We start from the raw sequence: 18980 nt of genomic DNA on the forward strand, positions 1-18980 counted from the left end.
ACACTTACAATTTCCTTATAACTGCAAGTACATGTTTCCACTTCATAATATCAAAATAACTAAACTCATATTTCTAGGTATTTCATATTCCTGCCCCATGTACAGTTCTTTGCAGCAATTTTGTATCTTCCCAGCAGCTCATTTTCCAATCCATGTTTGTACTGCTAGAAGAGTTACATTCTGTCATTACTTCTAGGTCATTAGGTAAGTTGTAAATAGCTGATCTTTGTGTCACCTCATTAGTAACAAGCTGCCTAACTGAAAATGACCCAATTATTTTTAAACAAAAACAAAAAAATCCTGAAAGTATTCAGCATGTCAGGAAGCATTTGCATTGAGAGAAAAGTTAATTAGAAATCTCACACCAAGGGATCATGTAAAAGTGTCCATCTATTAAAATATGCAGAGCAGCTACTGATATAAAACTATCCTCACTCTTTTTTCTGTCATCTACTCATTCCTTTATCATTGTGAATATATTAACCAACACCATGAGCCCTTATTTTCTGTAGCAACATCTGTTCTTTCATCCAATGCCTTTTGAAAATGCAAAGATCATTCATCTACTGGCTCTCCTTTATGTACCCTGCTGGTTACATGCACAAAATATTCTTATTAGATCTATCAAAATGAATGCCCTCTCATAAAACTAAGTTAATGATACCACAAAGTGTCTTGTGACCAGTCATTAATTATAATACAAGGAACTTCCAGCTAAATTTCTTTATCTCTCTTTCTTTCTCCATCCATTTCCAGTCCTCTTTCTTTATTAATGTTAATTATTTAGGTGCCTTTCACTTATACTTTCCCTTTTCCTTTATCTTTGATGGACTTACTGCGCCTTTTTCAATGGAGGCGTGTATAAAATATTTGTTCAGGAGCACAGCAATTATTTTAATCACCATTAAAATTCCTTCTGTTACTTTGGTTAATCCCTTTTCACACAGGCAGAAAAGTGCTTTCATGTTTTAACAACTTGTTTACATGCTCCATCTTCTATCCATCTCATTATGGCCTTCTGGTGTAGTATGCTAAAACTAAAGCTCTCCCAGCTCAACCTTGTATGAATTTAATGCAGTTCTGTTTGGTTAATGATATTTGAATCAATATTTATATTATATTCAGAATGCAAACTTTGTTGAGATTTATGGAATACTTTGAATATTTTTAATTTGTTTATTAGCAAAACTTTTACTGTGCCAACTTGCCCTTCAAAACAATCTGTACTTCTTGCAAAGCCCAAATGGTCCATGCCTGCTTCAAGGAGGACAATTCTATTAGTCCCATTCCCTCTTTAATTTCCTGTACCCCTGAAATTTATTCTCTTAAACAAAAGCTCATCAACTCTTCTTTTGATTCTTTTTTCCAATGATCTTCTTCAAGGGTAATTTACAATAGTCAATTAACCTACTAGCATTTCTTTGTGATGTGGGAGTGTACCTAAGAATTTTAAGGAAAACTAAAGAGACAATGTGCAAACTGTACTCAAGGTCGTGGTCAAACTTAGATCTAGCAGCAGTAACAGTTAACACACTCAAAATGCTGGTAGAACACAGCAGGCCAGGCAGCATCAATAAGGCGAAGGGTCTCGGCCCGAAATGTCGACAGTGCTTCTCCTTATAGATGCTGCCTGGCCTGCTGTGTTCCACCAGCATTTTGTGTGTGTTGCTTGAATTTCCAGCATCTGCAGAATTCCTCGTGTTTGAGCAGTAACAGTTAATTGGATGTATAATTTTTTCCCCCAAGTTGACATCAGGGAACCATGGCAACATCTTGCAGACTGCTTACAAAACTTCTACATATACCTCTTCTAAATTACGCTCACTGCAACCTGTTGCCTGTAATTTCCCTCTAAGCAACACACAGCACCTTTGAACCATCTCAATGAACTACCGATTTCACAATCTTCTGAAGCGCTTGGTGAACTTAACTCTCAAGCAGGACAATTCCATTAGTCCTATTTCCTCCACGGCACTTTTAAGTGGGTGAAGTTACATCGCCATGGCTAAAAGAGCGGGAGGAGGGGTGGCCTCTAAGCCAGACTGAAACACCAAGAGATGAAAGTTCATCTACACAGCATCTTGTTAGTAAATATACAGCTGCTGGAGAACAAGATTGAGGTCCTCAGGGTAGGATTGCTGTATTGCAGGGAAATGAGGAATTGCTGTTTGCTGTCTTTCACAGAGATAGGGATGACCACAGGCACACCAGGTACATTGGTAAGGCTTCTTGATACACAGGCTGGACTGGACAGCTTTTTCAGACAAGGTTTTCTAACTATTAAGTGCCAACTGTTGTACTTACCTAAAGAGTTCTCCTTCATGATCCTGACCACCGTTTACATGCCGCAAAAAGCCATTGCTAATCAGGAACTCGAGATATTGAATGCTGCCATCACCAAACAAGCCTACACCGACACATTTCATATCATAGTCAGAGACTTCAGTCAGGCTTGTTTGAAAAACAATATTTGTCTACTTATCTGTCCAGCATATAACCTGCAGCACCAGGGGTCCCAACACACTCAGCCACTGCTATTCTATGATTCGGAATGCCTACTGTTTCATACCTAGAACACATTTTGGGAAATCTGATCACTTGGCTGTCCTTCTCCTACCTGTATGCAGGCAGAGCCTAAAGAACAAGGCTTCAAAGATAGGGTCAACAAAGATGAGTTTGCTAGAGGCTGAGGAGTGGCTATAGGATTGCTTCAGGTCAATGGACTGGGCTATGTTCAACGGCTCATGAGGGTATCTAAATAAGTACACCACAGTTGTCATGGATTGTATAAAAACAGTCACAGGTGAGTATGTCCCCACAAAATCATTCAGTCCTCTCCAGTCAGAAGCCATGGATGAACCACGAGGTCTGCAATCTACTGAGGGCCAGATCAGTGGCATTCAGGTCTGGTAACTGAGTAAAATACAAAAGCTCCTGGTACAATCTCACGTGCAAAGTAGCAATTCCAGACCAAACTTGAATCATTGAAGAGTGCTCGACAGCTGTGGCAGGACTTGAATGACATTACCTCTTACAAAGTGAAACAAAATGATACAAGTGACAATAAGGCTTTGGTCCAAGATGAGCTCAATGCCTTCTCTGCTTGCTCTGAGCATCAAAACGTGGAGGAACCTCCACAAATTCCTATAGACCCCCATGATCCTATGATTTGAGTTTTGAAAGCTGATATGAGAGTGAGAGTATCCTTCAGTAGAGTGAAGCCACAGAAATCACCTGGCCCAGATGGGATACCTGCCCAAGTACTAAAGACCTGTGCCGATCAACTGACTGAAGCGTTAACTAATATCTTTAACCACTCACTTCATCAGTTTGAGGTACCCACCTGCTTCAAGCAGGCTTCAATTATGCTGATACCCAAGAAGAATAAGGTAACCTGCTTCAAAGACTGTTGCCAGTAGCACTTACATCCACTGAGATGAAGTGCTTTGAGAGGTTGGTGATGAAAAATATATCAACTCCTGCCTGAGAAGCAAAACTTGGATCTGCTCCAGTTTGCCTACTGGAACAACAGGTCCAGAGCAGATGCCATTTCACTGGCTCTAGCTCAACCCTGGAACATCTGTACAGAAAAGATATATACATCAGAATGCTCTTCACCAACTACAATTCTAAATTCAATAAGCTCCTCAAAACAAATTAATGAGCTTCAAGACCTTGGCCTCAATACCTCCTTATGCAATTGGATCCTTGATTTCCTCCCATGCAAACTCCAGTCAGTTCACATCTCCTCCACAATTTCTATCAGCACAGGTGCATCACAAGGCTCTGTGCTTAGCCCCTGCTCTACTTGCTTTACACGTATGACTGTGAGGCTAAGCACAGCTCCTATGCCATATTTAGGTTCCTGACAAAACCACTGTCACTGGCTGGATCAAAGGTGGTGACAAATTAGCATATAGGAGGGAGATTGAAAATCTGGATGAAAGGCGCTGCATCAAGAACCTATCACTCAATGTGGGCAAGACTAAGGAGGTGATTGACTTCAGGTGGAGGAAACCGGAGATCCATGAGTCAGTCCTCATCAGGTGATCAGAGATGGAAATGGTCAGCAACATTAAATTATTCCATTAAATTCAGGGGATCAACATGCAAGTGCAACCACAAAGAAGCCAAGCAGTGCTTCTACTCCTTTAGAAGTCTGTGAAGATTTGGCAAGACAGTTGATGTTTAAATCCAAGGTTCTTAGAGAAGCCAGGAACAAGGCAAAACTTGCTTCATGATCTGTTTCTTAAGAGCTGCTAGAACAAAGAGACCAGGAACAGAACTATGACAGGGGACCTTACTACTTGACTTAGAGAAAGAGGATTTCAGCACAAAACAGCTACTTTTAAACCGTAAAGATAATAAAAATCCATTCTAATCTATAGATAATAATAATCTAATTACAAAATACTTCTTCAATACTGCAGTGAAGATGTTAACCAGAGAAAATACTAGCTACTTCATGGAAGACAAGGAAGCTTCAGAATTATACTTTGTATAGCCACTAGAGGCATATTAAACTGTTAAATCTATAAAGGTTACTTAAAATACAAGCAGATAATTAATTATTGATCTGCAAAGAAAATGACAATTAAAATTAAACACTGATCCAACAATGCACCACTTTTGATTCTAAATCACACACTTATAATATTACATATGAAAATTCAAAGAAAGAAAAACCCAGTGTGTATAAACATTCTGTATAAAATAATCAAAATTACAACATCATTTCATCTTCTGCATGTCTTCATTCTCCTGATCCAAAGGACTATGTGCTTAGATCCCTGCTCTACTCACTTTTAGGCCTATGATTGTATGGCAATGTACAGATCCAACACTATATTCAAGTTTGCTTATGACGCCACTGTTGTGGGCTATATCAAAGGCAGTGACGTATTAGCCTCCAGAAGGGAGATTGAAAATTTGACTGAGTGGTGTCATAACAACAATCTCACACTCAATGCCAGCAAGATTAAGGAACTGATTGTAGTCTTCAGGAGAGGGAAACCAGAGGTCCATGAGCCAGTCCTCATTGGAGGATCAGAATTGGAGAGAGTCAATAACTTTAAATTCCTGGATGTTACTCTCTCACAGGATTTGTTCTGGACCCATCCTCTGGTAATGAATGCTAATATTGCATTTGCCTTCCTCACCACAGACTCAATTTGCAAATTAACCTTTAGGAAATCCTGTACAAGGACTTCCAAATCCCTTTGTGCCTCAGTTTTTTCTATTTTCTCTCCATTTAGAAAGTAGTCAACCCTTTCATTTCTTCTAAAAAAGTGCATGTCCATACACATTCTGACACTGTATTCCATCTGCCATTTATTTACCCATTCTCCTAATTTTCTAAGTCCTTCAGTAGACTGTCAACTTCCTCAAAACTACCTGTCCCTCCACCTATCTTCATATTGTCTGAAAACTTTGCAATAAAGCTTTCATTGACATAGACCATAAAAAGAATCAGTCCCAACATGTAAAACACCAATAGACACTTGCAGCCAGCCAGAAAAGGCTCACTTTATCCCATTCTTTGCCTCCTCCCAATCAGCCTCTGCTTTATCCATGCCCCGTAACACCACGGGCTTGTAACTTGTTCAGCAGCCTCATGTGTGGCACCTTGTCAAAAGCCTTCTGAAAATCCAAGTACACAACATCCTTTGTCTATCCTGCTTGTTATTTCTTCAAAGAATTCCAACAGACTTCTTAGACAAGATTTTCCCTTGAGGAAACGATGCTGACTATGACCTATTTTATCATATGCCTCCAAGTACCCTGAGACCTCATCCTTAATAAATGTCTCCAACATCTTCCCAAGCACTGATGCCAGACTAACTGGCCTATAGTTTCATTTCCTCTGCCTCTCTCCCTTCTTGAAAAGTGGGGTGACATTTGCAATGTTTGCAATCTTTTGGAACCATTCCAGAATCTATGATTCTTGAAAGAATGCCTTTATGATCTCTTCAGCCACCACTTTCAGAACTCTGGGGTAAACACCATCTCTACTACGTCACTTATTTAATTTCAGACCTTGCAGTCTCCCAAGAATCTTCTGTCTGGTAATGTAAACTTCACACACTTCATGACCCCTGACATCTGGAACTTCCACCATACTGCTAGTGTCTTCCACAGTGAAGACTGATCCAAAATAGGAGTACTAAGAGATAGGACCTACAAGTACTTAGATAGACAGGGACTTATTAGGGCGAGTCAACATGGCTTTATGTGTGGTAGGTCATGTTTAAAAAATCTATTAGAGTTTTTTTGAGGAGGTTACAAGGAAAGTGCATGAAGGGAAGGCAGTGGATGTTGACTACATGGACTTTGACAAGGGCTTTGACAAGGTCCCGCATGGGAGGTTAGTTAGGAAGATCCAGTCACTAGGTTTACATGGAGAGGTAGTAAACTGATTTAGACATTGGCTCAATGGGAGAAGTCAGAGAATGGTAGTGGAGGATTGCTTCTCTGAGCGGAGGCCTGTGACTAGTGGTGTGCCACAGGGATCAGTGCTGGGTCCATTATTTGTCGTCTGTATCAATGATCTGGATGATAATATGGTAAATTGGATCAGCAAATTCGCTGATGATACAAAGATTGGAGGTGTAGTGGACAGTGAGGAAGATTTTCAAAGCTTGCAGAGGGATCTGAACCAGCTGGAAAAATGGGCTGAAAAATAGCAGATGGAGTTTGATACAGACAAGTGTGAGGTAATGCACTTTGGAAGGGAAAACCAAGGCAGAACATACAAGGTAAATGGTAGGGCACTGAGGAATGCAGTAGAACAGAGGGATCTAGGAATACAGATACAAAATTCCTAAAAATGGTGTCACAGGTAGATAAGGTAATGAAGAGAGCTTTTGGTACATTGGCCTTTATAAATCAAAGTGTTGAGTATAAGAGTTGGAATGTCATGGTGAGGTTGTATAAGGCATTGGTGAGGCCGAATTAGGAGTACTGTGTGCAGTTTTGGTCACCGAAATACAGGAAGGATATTAATATGGTTGAAAGAGTACAGAGAAGGTTTACAAGGATGTTGTCGGGACTTGAGAAACTGAGTTACAGAGAAAGGTTGAATAGGTTAGGACTTTATTCCCTGAAGCGTAGAAGAATGAGGGGAGACTTGATAGAGGTATTGTGGTGAACTATGTGCCTGTCGGGACACGCCCCCTGCTGACTGCTCCTGTGGCTCCTCCCACAGGCCCCTGTATAAAGGAGATCTGAGGCCAGACGCTCGGCCTCAGTCTCCAAGACATTGTATGATAGACACTCACTCCTGGTTCCTTCTTCCAGTCAATAAAAGCCGATATCTCGCCTTACGTCTCAGGGAGAGTTATTGATGGTGCATCAGGTATATAAAATTATAATGGGTATAGATAGAGTAAATGCAAGCAGCCTTCACTGAGGCTAGGGGAGAAAAAAACCAGAGGACATGGGTGAAGGGGGAAAAGTCTAAAGGGAACATTAGGGGGAGCTTCTTCACGCAGAGACTGGTGGGAGTGTGGAATGAGCTGCCAGATGAAGTGGTAAATGCGGGCTCACTCTTAACATTTAAAAAAAAACTTGGACAAGTACATGGATGAGACGTGTATGGAGGGATATGGGCCAGGTGCTGGTCAGTGGGACTAGGCTGAAAAATGGTTCAGCACAGCCAAGAAGGGCCAAAAGGCCTGTTTTGTGCTGTAATGTTCTATGGTTCTAAGTACTTGTTCAGTTCATCTGCCATTATGTTGTACCGCATTACTACATCTTCAGTATCTTTTTCCAGTGGTCTGATATCCACTCTTTTACACTTTACGTATCTGAAACAACTTTTGGTACCTTCTTTAATATTATTGGCAAGTTTACTTTATATTCCATTTTTACCTTCTTAATGATTTTTTAGCTGTCTTTTGTTGGTTTTTAACAGCTTCCCAGTCCTCTAACTCCCCACTAAATTTTGTTCTGTTATTATGTCCTCTCTTTGGCTTCTATATTGATTTTGACTTCTCTTGTTTGCCATGGTTGTGTCACCTTTCCTTTTGAAGCATTCTTTCTCTTTGGGATATTTATATATGTGCCTTTTGAATTGCTTCCAGAAATTCCAGCCATTGCTGCTCTGCTATCATCCCTGCCAGTGTTCTTTTCCGATCAATTCTGGCCAACACTGCTCTTATGCCTCTGTAATACTGATATATCTGACTTTAGCTTCTCGTTCTCAAATTGCAAGGTGAATTCAACCATATTATGATCACACTCCCCTAGGGGTTCTTTCATATAAGGTTTCTAATCAATTCTGGTTCATTGCACATCACCCAATCCAGAATAGCTGATCCTCCCGAGGGTTCAAACATGAGCTACTCTAAAAGGCCATCTTGTAGGCACTCTAGAATTTACCCTTCCTATAATCCAGCACCAACCCGCATATTAAAGTCCACCATGACTATTGTAACATTGCCATCTTAGCATGCATTTTTTAATCTCCCATTGTAATTTGTAGTTCACATCCTTACTACTGTTTGGGGGGGTCTGCAAACAACCCCCATCAGCATCATTATATCCTTGCAGTTTCTTAGCTCTATCCACAATGATTCAACACCTTCTGATTCTATGTCAGCTCTTTCTGATAATTTACTCACAAAGCTATGCGGCCCTTTCTGTTTCCTTGCCCATCTTTTGAAACAATGTGTATCCTTGGATATTAAGCTCCTACCTATGATCTTTCAGCCATGATTCAGTAATACCTGCAACATCATCCCTGCCAATCTGCAACTGTACAAGTTCATCTACTTTATTCCATATACCCTGTGCATTCAGCTACAACATCTTCAGTCCTGTATTCAACCTCTTTCGATTTTGTCCACCTCATCCTGGATTGAAATTCATCCCGTTGATTGCATTTCTGCCCTAACACCAGCCTTTCCTTACTACACGTAAACCAGCTACCTCATCTTCAGCACTATCATCCACCGACTACAATATTTCTTGCATTGAAATACAGGCAGCTCAGGTCACCAGTAGCACCATGCTCAACCTTTTGATTTCTAACTTTGTTTGATTTCTTACAGACTTCTGCTTCCACAACCTCTCCACTAACTTTTTGGCACTCTGGTTCTTATCCCCCTGCAACTCTAGCTTAAAACCTACCGTGCAGCATTAAAATCCCTTCCTGCTTGGATATTAGTCCCCCTCAAGTTCAGGAGCAAACTGTCCATTCTGTATAGGTCCCAGCTTCCCTGGAAGAGAGCCCAATGATCCAAAATTCTTGTGCCCTCCCTCCTACACAAAATACATAGCCACATTCTAAGCTCCATGTACCTATCCAAAAGTCTCTTAAAAGACCCTATCATATCTGCCTCCACCACCGTTGCTGGCAGCCCATTCCACACACTCACCAGTCTCTGCATTAAAAAAAAACTTACCCTGATATCTCCTCTGTACCTACTTCCAAGCACCTTAAAACTGAGTTCTTTCATGCTCGCCATTTCAGCCCTGGGAATAAGCCTCTGACTATCCACACAATCAATGCCTCTCATCATCTTGTACACCTCCCATCCTCCATCAGCCTGTATTGTGCTGTAGGTTTTCTGTTTCTATATAAAATGGTATAATCTTCCTAGTTCTGGCCTCACTAGCATATGGCATTGGTAGCAATTATGAGATCAGAACCCTGGAGGTCCTGCCCTTTACCTAGCACCTAACTCCCTATGGAGAACCTTGTCACTCGTCCTACCCATGTCATTGGTACCTACATGGACCATGATTTCTGACTGTTCACCCTTCCATTTAAGAATGCTGAGGAGTCGATTTGAGATACCCTGGACCTTGGCACCCAGGAGGCAACATACCATCCGGGAGCCTCATTCACTCTCATAGAACCTCCTGTCCATTTCTCTAACTAACAGATCCCCTAATCATCACAGCATGACTCTTCTCCCCACTTCTCTTCTGAGTCACAGAGGCAGACTCAACGACAAAGACCCGACCACTGTGACTTTCCTCTGTTAGGTCATCACTCCCCCCTCCCACTAGTATCCAAAGTGATACCCTATTTGCGGGGATGGCCACAGGGATACTCTGCACTGGCTCATTGACTTCTTTCCCCTTCCTGACTATCATCCATTTTCCTGTGTCCTGCACTTTGGGTGTAACTACTTCTCCATTGGTCCTATCGATCACCTTCTCAGCCTCTCAAATGATCCTGAGTTTATCCATTTCCAACTCTAACTCCTTAACACAGTTTGCTAGAAGCTGCATTTGGATGCTCTTCTCGAAGTTGTAGTCTTTAGGAACATTGGAAGTATCCATGCTTTCCCACATCTCACAAGAAGACCATATCACTATCCTGCCTAATTACTAATGCCCTAGTTGAGCAGATATAAAGAAGAGAAGAGGAAAAAAAAGAGGTTTCCTTTCCTCTGCTTTCTCAGAGTAAATCCTCTCTTTTATGAAGCCTCAAAGAGCTAACGCTTCAAGATCACCACTCTGACTATGTCTTTTCTGATGATAGTTGTGGCGCCAATGGCCACTGTGCTTGCCCCTGCCTTCTTTTAATATGCTATTACTAATCAATCCCAAATGCAAACTGGTCACTGGTCAAAACATCTTTTTGTCTTCTATGCTCTACTTGATCTTTCATTGCTCCTGCTATAGCTGCTATTCCATAGAATCATAGAAAATCTACAGCATAATACAGGCCCGTTGGTCCACAAAGCTGTGTCGAACATGTCTCTACATTAGAAATTACTAGGGTTACCCATAATCCCCTATTATTCTAAACTCCATGTACCTATTCAGAAGTCTCTTAAAAGACCCTATTGTATCCGCCTCCACCACCGATGCTGGCAGCCCATTCCACGCACTCACCACTCCCTGAGTAAAAAACTTGCCCTGACATCTCCTCTGTACCTACCGCCAAGCACTTTAAACCTGTGCTCTCTTCTGGCAGCCATTTCAGCCCTGGGAAAAAGCCTCTGACTATCAAAATGATCAATGCCTCTCATCGTCTTATACACCTCTATAAGGTCACCTCTCATCCTCCGTTGCTCCAAGGAGAAGAAGCCGAGTTCACTCAACCTGTCTTCATAAGACATGCTCCCCAATCCAGGCAACATTCTTGTAAATCTCCTCTGCACCCTTTCTATGGTTTCCACATCCTTCCTGTAGTGAGGTGACCAGAAATGAGCACAGTACTCCAAGTGGGTTCTGACCAGAGTCCTAAATAGCTACAACACTACCTCTCGGCTCCTAAATTCAATTCCACAATTGATGAAGGCCAATACACCGTATGCCTTCTTAACTACAGGGTCAACCTGCGCAGCTGCTTTGAGCATCCTATGGACTCAGACCCCAAGATCCCTCTGATCCTCCACACTGCCAAGAGTCTTATCATTAACACCATATCCTGCCATCATATTTGACCTACCAAATGAACCACTGCACACTTATATGGGTTGAACTCCATCTGCCACTTCTCAGCCCAGTTCTGCATTCTATCAATGTCCTGCAGTAACCTCTGACAGCCCTCCACACTATCTACAACCCTCCACACCTCCAACCTTTGTGTCATCAGCAAACTTACTAATCCATCCCTCCACTTCCTACTCCAAGTCATTTATAAAAATCACGAAGAGTAAGGATCCCAGAACAGATCCCTGAGGCACTCCACTCGTGACCGACCTCCATGCAGAATATGACCCATCTACAACCACTCTTTGCCTTCTGTGGGCAAGCCAGTTCTAGTCCACAAAGTAATGTCCCCTTGGATCCCATGCCTCCTTACTTTCTCAATAAGCCTTGCATGGGATACTTTATCAAATGCCTTGCTGAAATCCATATACACTACATCTACTGCTCTCCCTTCATCAATGTGTTTAGTCACATCCTCAAAAAATTCAATCAGGCTCTTCAGGTACGACCTGCCGTTGACAAAGTCATGCTGACTATTCCTAATCATATTATACCTCTCCAAATGTTCATAAATTCTGCCTCTCAGGATCTTTTCAATCAACTTACCAATTACTGAGGTAAGACCCACTGGTAGAGGTATTTAAAATTATGAGGGGGATAGGTAGAGTTGACATAGATAGGCTTTTTCCATTGAGAGTAGGGGAGATTCAAACAAGAGGACATGAGTTGAGACTTAAGGGGCAAAAGTTTAAGGGTAACATGAGGGGGAACTTCTTTACTCGGTGAGTGGTAGCTGTGTTGAATGAGCTTCCAGTAGAAGTGGTAGAAGCAGGTCGGTATTGTCATTTAAAGCAAAATTGGATAGGTATATAGACAGGAAAGGAATGGAGGGTTATGGGCTGAGTGCGGGTCAGTGGGATTAGGTGAGAGTAAGCATTCGGCACAGACTAGGAGGGCCGAGAAGGCCTGTTTCAGTGCTGTAATTGTATTATGGTCTATAATTTCCTGGGCTATCTCTACTCCCTTTCTTGAATTAAGGAACATCATCATCAACCCTCGAATCCTCCGGAACCTCTCCCATCTCCATTGATGATGCAAAGATCATCGCCAGAGGCTCAGCAATCTCCTCCCTCGCCTCCCACAGTAGCCTGGGGGTACATCTCATCCAGTCCTGGCGACTTATCCAACTTGATGCTTTCCAAAAGCTCCAGCACATCCTCCTTCTTAATATCTACATGCTCAAGCTTTTCAGTCCACTGTAAGTCATCATTACAATCACCAAGATCCTTTTCCATAGTGAATACTGAAGTAAAATATTCATTAAGTACCTCTGCTATTTCCTCCAGTTCCATACACACTTACCCACAGTCACACTTGATAGGTCCTATTCTTTCACGTCTTATCCTCTTGCTCTTCACGTACTTGTAGAATGCCTTGGGGTTTTCCTTAATTCTGCCCGCCAAGGCCTTCTCATGGTCCCATCTGGCTCTCCTAATTTCCTTCTAAAGTTCCTTCCTGTTAGCCTTATAATCTTCTAGATCTCTAACATTACTGAGCTCTCTGAACCTTTTGTAAGCTTTCCTTTTCTTCTTGACTAGATTTACTACACTTTTTGTACACCACAGTCCTGTACCCTACCATAATTTCCCTGTCTCATTGGAACGCACCTAGGCAGAACTCCATACAAATATCGCATGAACTTTCGCCACATTTCTTCCATACCTTTCCCTGAGAACATGTGTTCCCAATTTAAGCTTCCAAGTTCCTGCCTGATAGCCTCATAATTCCCCTTACTCCAATTAAACTCTGTTCTAGCTTGTCTGTTCCTATCTCTCTCCAATACTACTGATCACTGTCTCTAAAATGCTCTCCCACTGAGGGATCTGACACCTGACCAAGTTCATTTCCCAATACCATATCAAGTACAGTCTCTACTCTTGTTGGCTTATCTACATGTTGTGTCCAGAAACGTTCCTGAACACACCTAACAAACTCCACCCCATCTAAACCCCTCGCTCTAGGGAGATGCCAATCGATACATATGAAATTAAAACTCTGTTATTACTTCACCTTTCCAGGATCTGTTTCCCTATCTGCTCCTCCATATCCCTGTTACTATTGGGTGGCCTATAAAAAAACACTCAGTAGAGTTATTGACAATAAAAGTGACTTGACTTGACTTGCTATTCCTAATCTCCACCCACAGAGACTCCGTAGACAATCCCTCCATGACGTCCACCTTTTCTGCAGCCGTGACACTATCAGAGATCAACAGCGCCACAGCCCCACCTCTTTTGCCTCCTCCCCTGTCCTTTCTGCAACATCTAAAATCCGGCATTTTAAGTATAAACAACACACACAAAATGCTGGTGGAATACAATGGGCCAGGCAGCATTTATAAGGAGAAGCACTGTCAACGTTTCGGGCCGAGACCCTTCGTCAGGACTAACTGAAGAGACAGATACTAAGAGATTTGAAAGTAGTGGGGGGAGGGGGAAATGCGAAATGATAGGAGAAGACTGGAGGGGGTGGGATGAACTAAGAGCTGGAAAGGTGATTGGCGAAAGTGGTACAGAGCTGGAGAAGGGAAAGGATCATGGAGATTAGTTGAGTATGCCCACAGGTTAAAGAATCTTGAGGTTTACGTGGTGACATACACGTACTCTGATAATAACATTTACTTTGAACTTTAAACTGCATTGAAGCAAGCTGTGACACAGCTGTCAATCTTATTGCTCCATCATTGTCATTCCCACTTGAGTCTTTGGGCTCCTTTGTAGAGTCCATGTCATGTCTATCCTGTAATTCCTCGGAGATCAGATGTCACTGTCTTGGAGGACTGTCTGACATAGGCTGTAATTTCCATTTGGACGGTGGTGTTATAAACAGAGAATGTTCAATGTGTGCTATAATTCCTTGGGCAGAGCTTCAGAAGCAGTTGCATCCCAAGGCAGAGCACCAGCAGTTGCAACACTAGCAGCATCACTTGAAGTGTCACTAGCGGGACCGCCCTCTTGAAGTCGTGGCTGCACTTTCCATTTCACTTCAGTTTGTTTTGAAACTCCATACATTGCACATTGATTGAATTACCACATTGTTCTTCTGCTTGTTCAGTTCATGTAAAAGATTTGATCTTTAGATTTTTTTACTGTCTTTTTCATGCTGTTTTTGTAGTTTATTCCAAGTTTGAAGTTTCTTTCAACAACTAAAAGACTTTACTTGCCTCATTAACTCTTACAATCGCACAGTTGATCAAAACAAACACACGGGATCTTCTTGAAATCAGTAGCAATAATTTCCCGGAGTTTAATGCATTCCTTCTTATTCTGAGTAAACTTAACAATACTGGGTATTTTCTTGTCTGGACATTTCATTGATTTTATCTGGAAGAGATGTATTTTTTCTGGTAAGAGTTCTTAGAACCATAGAACCATAGAACATTACAGCACAAAACAGGCCTTTTGTCCCTTCTTGGCTGTGCTATAGATAGAGTGAATGCAAGCAGGCTTCACTGAAGCTAGGGGAGAAAAAAAAACAGAGGACATGGGTGAAGGGGAGAAAAAAAAACAGAGGACATGGGTGAAGGGGAAAAAGTCTAAAGGGAACATTAGGGGGAAGCTTCTTCATGCAGAGAGTGGTGGGAGTGTGGAATGAACTGCCAGATGAAGTGGTAAATGCGGGCTCACTCTTAACATTTAAGAAAACCTTGGACTTAGTATTTCATCACTTTGGCCACTGTTTTGATTCAATCTTAATTTGTATGTATTTTTTACTACTTTGATGGAGATCTTGAAATATTAATAGATTGCAACCAAATAGCAAATAGATTGCTCCAGGAACCAAACAGATTGCAACCATATAGGTTACTCCAATAAGCAAATGGATTGCAACCAAACAGATTACAACCAAATAGATAGTGCAACCACTACTTTCACCAAGTACCGAAATAGATGGCTGTGTGACCATAATAGATTGTAACTGAATAGGTTAGGACCAAATAGATTGCAACCAATATTTCCACAGCTGTTTCTCTTTTTAACTGCAAATATTGATTTCCATCCAATATTTAAAGCCAGAATTTTCCTCTCTGATGACAGAGGAGGTTCTTCTCTCTTTTGCTTTGCCTTAAACATCCCCCCCCCTTTCTCTTCAATTATAACAAATTTTAAACTGCTGACTATGCCGGTGGTGGATTTTGATTTTTAAATCCAAGGCTCTTTTAGGAGTCAAGAACAAGGAATGAATCTTGTTGGTCAATCTTGTTTACAATCTGAGCTCTCCGCCTGGTTTACTCATTCACAACATCATCTGATGCATCCTCTGTTTTTGTATCTCCATTGACTTCTGTCACTTTGGCCTTCCATTCATCTAACTGAGATTTGGTGTTTAGATGCAGATTTTTATCTCCCAGTTGAAGTTCATAAAATAACCTTAATGTATGCAGAGTAGATTCTGGATCATTACATTGACAAACTGCATGCTTGCAACTTTCCTGAAGCTCCTTCCAGCTTAAAACCAAGCCACAGTTCACAAGTAACTGACTGATTAACATATCAGAGGCTTTCTCAGATATGTTACCTACAAAAACTGTTGCAGTCAGACCAAAGTCTTCATCACTTTTACACTTTCTCTGAGCAACACGGTCCTTCCTTGGTTCGATATGCTTTCCAACTAGAGGTCAGAGGTTGGCACCAACTCCTGTTTGTCCCCTGTTGGGCAATGGTTCATGGAGACAGTTGTGGCATCATCCAGTACTTTTTTAAATTCACTTTCAGTTGGCTTCATTGCAGGGAATGAGACATGCAAATAAGTGGATGGCATTCTTCTTAAGTTGTAGTTGCCTCAGTCACTTTCATCTCCACAATGCTGGCCCTCCTGTTTTTACAACATACAAGCTCAATGTACCTTGTTGGTTGTGCATTTCACTGTCGTGAATGTCCCACAGGTCTCTTCTCTCCAGTATAAGTTCTTAGTTAGATATCTGCAGGCTTCAGCTTAGTACATTTGAAATGCCATTCCAACTCATTTTGCAGAATGACTGAAACAGCTGAACTAGTGTCTAATTCCATTTTAACTAATCTCACATTCACTTCTGGTGTAAGCCATATTGCCTTTATATTGCTAGTTTTCACATTGTGAATTTGAAGGCTAGCTAGTCCTTTGTCACTCATTATTATGAGATTTTTCATCAATAGCATGCTCCTTTTGAAATTGTAACTTGACTTTTTGGCTATTTGCTTCTCTGTTCATTTTTGTCCATTTATTTTTGTCTGTCTAACATGCTCTTTATATGCCTACTACTTTGCTGCATTTTCTTGAAGTTCACCTTTAAACCTGCATTGGTCTGGTGAAGGTGTGCCCCTGCCACAGCAGTACAGAATTGGTCCAGCCAACCATAACACACACATAAAACGCTGGAGGAACTCAGCAGGTCAGGCTGCATTAATGGAAAAGAGTACAATTGACGTTTCAGGCCAAGACCCTTCAGCAAAACAATTGACGTTTCCTTCCTTGGTCCAGCTAGGCTGGTGTCTGTTTAGACATTGCAATTTTGTTCATGCTTATTTTAATTCCTGACTGCCACTCAATTGCATCTCTGTCTGCAGTTTCCATTGAAATGGAGATTTCACCTGCTCTCTTGAATGTAAGTTTCGCTTCAATTAGGTGTTATTTTTGAAAGCTTTCTTTTAGGATTCCAGAAACTAAATGATCTTCTGTACCTTGTTAAGCGCATTACTGAACTAACATTTCTCAGACAATCTCTTCAATTCAGCCACATATGCTGAAATGGACTCCTTTTCGAAAACATCAACAATGGTTTTGGTTCTAAGTGTTCTGCATTACTTTGACAATATCAGCAAAACTAATTTTGAGCATTTAATTTCCAAGAGAGCATCTTCGACCTCCAGGTGGTCTACAGCAAGGGTGATTGATAAGTTTGTGGCCTAAGGTAGAAGGAGATGAGATATAGAGCTCTCATTACATGTATGTGCAGTTCAGCTCTGAGTGAAAATGCAGAAAGTTTGAAGTTAATAACTTGTCTCCTTCTACCTTAGGTCACAAACCTATCAATCACCCCATGCTGTGGACCATTTCTGGAGGTCCATGATGCCAACTTCTATGACCGCTGGACTAAGTGTCTAAATGTAGGAAAAATAAATGTGCTAAGTTTTCTAAAATTGACTCCTTCTACCTTAGGCCATGAAAGTTCAGTCACCCCTCATATTCACTTTGATTACAAATTTACTATGAACTCTACTTTGATTTCTGTGTCACTCTCAAACTTAAGATAAAATTCTATCATATTATGATTACCATGATGATCCTTCATTAGATTAAATTACTAATTAACCATATCCCATCATTCAAGGCAAAAATCAAACTGACATATTCATTGATTGAACTCCCTCTATTCAAAAAGTGTCCAGAGCAGATTATGATCTACATAATACATCTCATGGATGAAAACCTGAAATCACGTCAACTACTTTGTCCGTCAAAAAGAAGCCTTCATTAATTCATTATTCACACTGCAATGAACATGTCTGAAAAGTCAGCTTTGTATTACATGTACAAATGTTGCATTAAACTTGCCAGTTAATAAATTATCATTATCGAAATAGATATTCATTCTACAACTGCCCAGGAAAACTAAGCTTAAAATGCAACATAAGTAGCCTTTGTCTTCCAAATCTAAGTGTTACTAGTAGAATAGGAATTTATTTCCCATCACTGATTTCCCTTTGAAATGTAAAATCAGCCATATTATTGAACCACCACAGTCCATATGCATGCTTAATATCCACACTGCTCTTAGGGATTAATTTCTGTGTGGACTTGAAGGCTATGCATTTTTACTTACATTGCCCTTACATTACATTCCTTTAGATGGCCAAGGCCGAAGGTTTGGCGGGTGCCGACAAAGATATCTTGCTGAGTTTTAAAGGAGATGGTGCATAAAATAGAAATCAATTGGGCTGCCTTGCTGCAAATGGAATTAAGCTATCAGTATTATTGGAGCTTCACTCTATCAGGAAAGTGGTAACAACTCCATCACAACCCCAGATTTGTGCTTTGTTGCTGATACAAAAGGTATCTTCAATACAGAAGTTAGTCACTGCAGGATACCCAGACTCTATTCTATTCTTATAGCATTAGTTATTATATTATTGCTCCAGTTAAATTTGTGACCTATAACTTAACAGTGGAGTCAGGTTGGGGGTTGAGTTGGAACTCAATAGATAGATAGTATACTAAATTTGTTTGCTGACTTCTGCAAGATTTTCAATATATTTTGCTTGTTTATCTCCAGTAGTAAATTGGTAAAAGATATGCATGATAATAAATACTGAGGACTAGCTTTATCACAACAGTATGAATAGAACTGAGCATTTTGGAAAGAATGATGTGATATGCATTGCAATAGTGCCAAACAGCACAAAGAAACAATTCAAACACTTCAAGGAGTACCCATAATCCCTGGTTCCCTTGAATTTTCGTATACTAAAAAGCCCAGAAGCAATGTTGTTACTTTTAAATCTATTCCTTTTATAGTTTCTGTGTACTCAATTAACCTGTGCAAATGTGAA

The 18980-nt window shown here is 40.9% G+C and overlaps 1 protein-coding gene across 3 annotated transcripts in view; it reads right to left on the bottom strand.

Annotated features, from left to right (window-relative positions):
* dnah9 (dynein, axonemal, heavy chain 9) overlaps nt 1-18980 on the bottom strand; it is a 527557-nt gene that overhangs the window by 31123 nt on the left and 477454 nt on the right. The gene's annotated exons all lie outside the window — the stretch shown is intronic.

This window comes from Hypanus sabinus, chromosome 23, assembly GCF_030144855.1.
Source record: "Hypanus sabinus isolate sHypSab1 chromosome 23, sHypSab1.hap1, whole genome shotgun sequence".
Classification (NCBI taxonomy): Eukaryota; Metazoa; Chordata; class Chondrichthyes; order Myliobatiformes; family Dasyatidae; genus Hypanus; species Hypanus sabinus.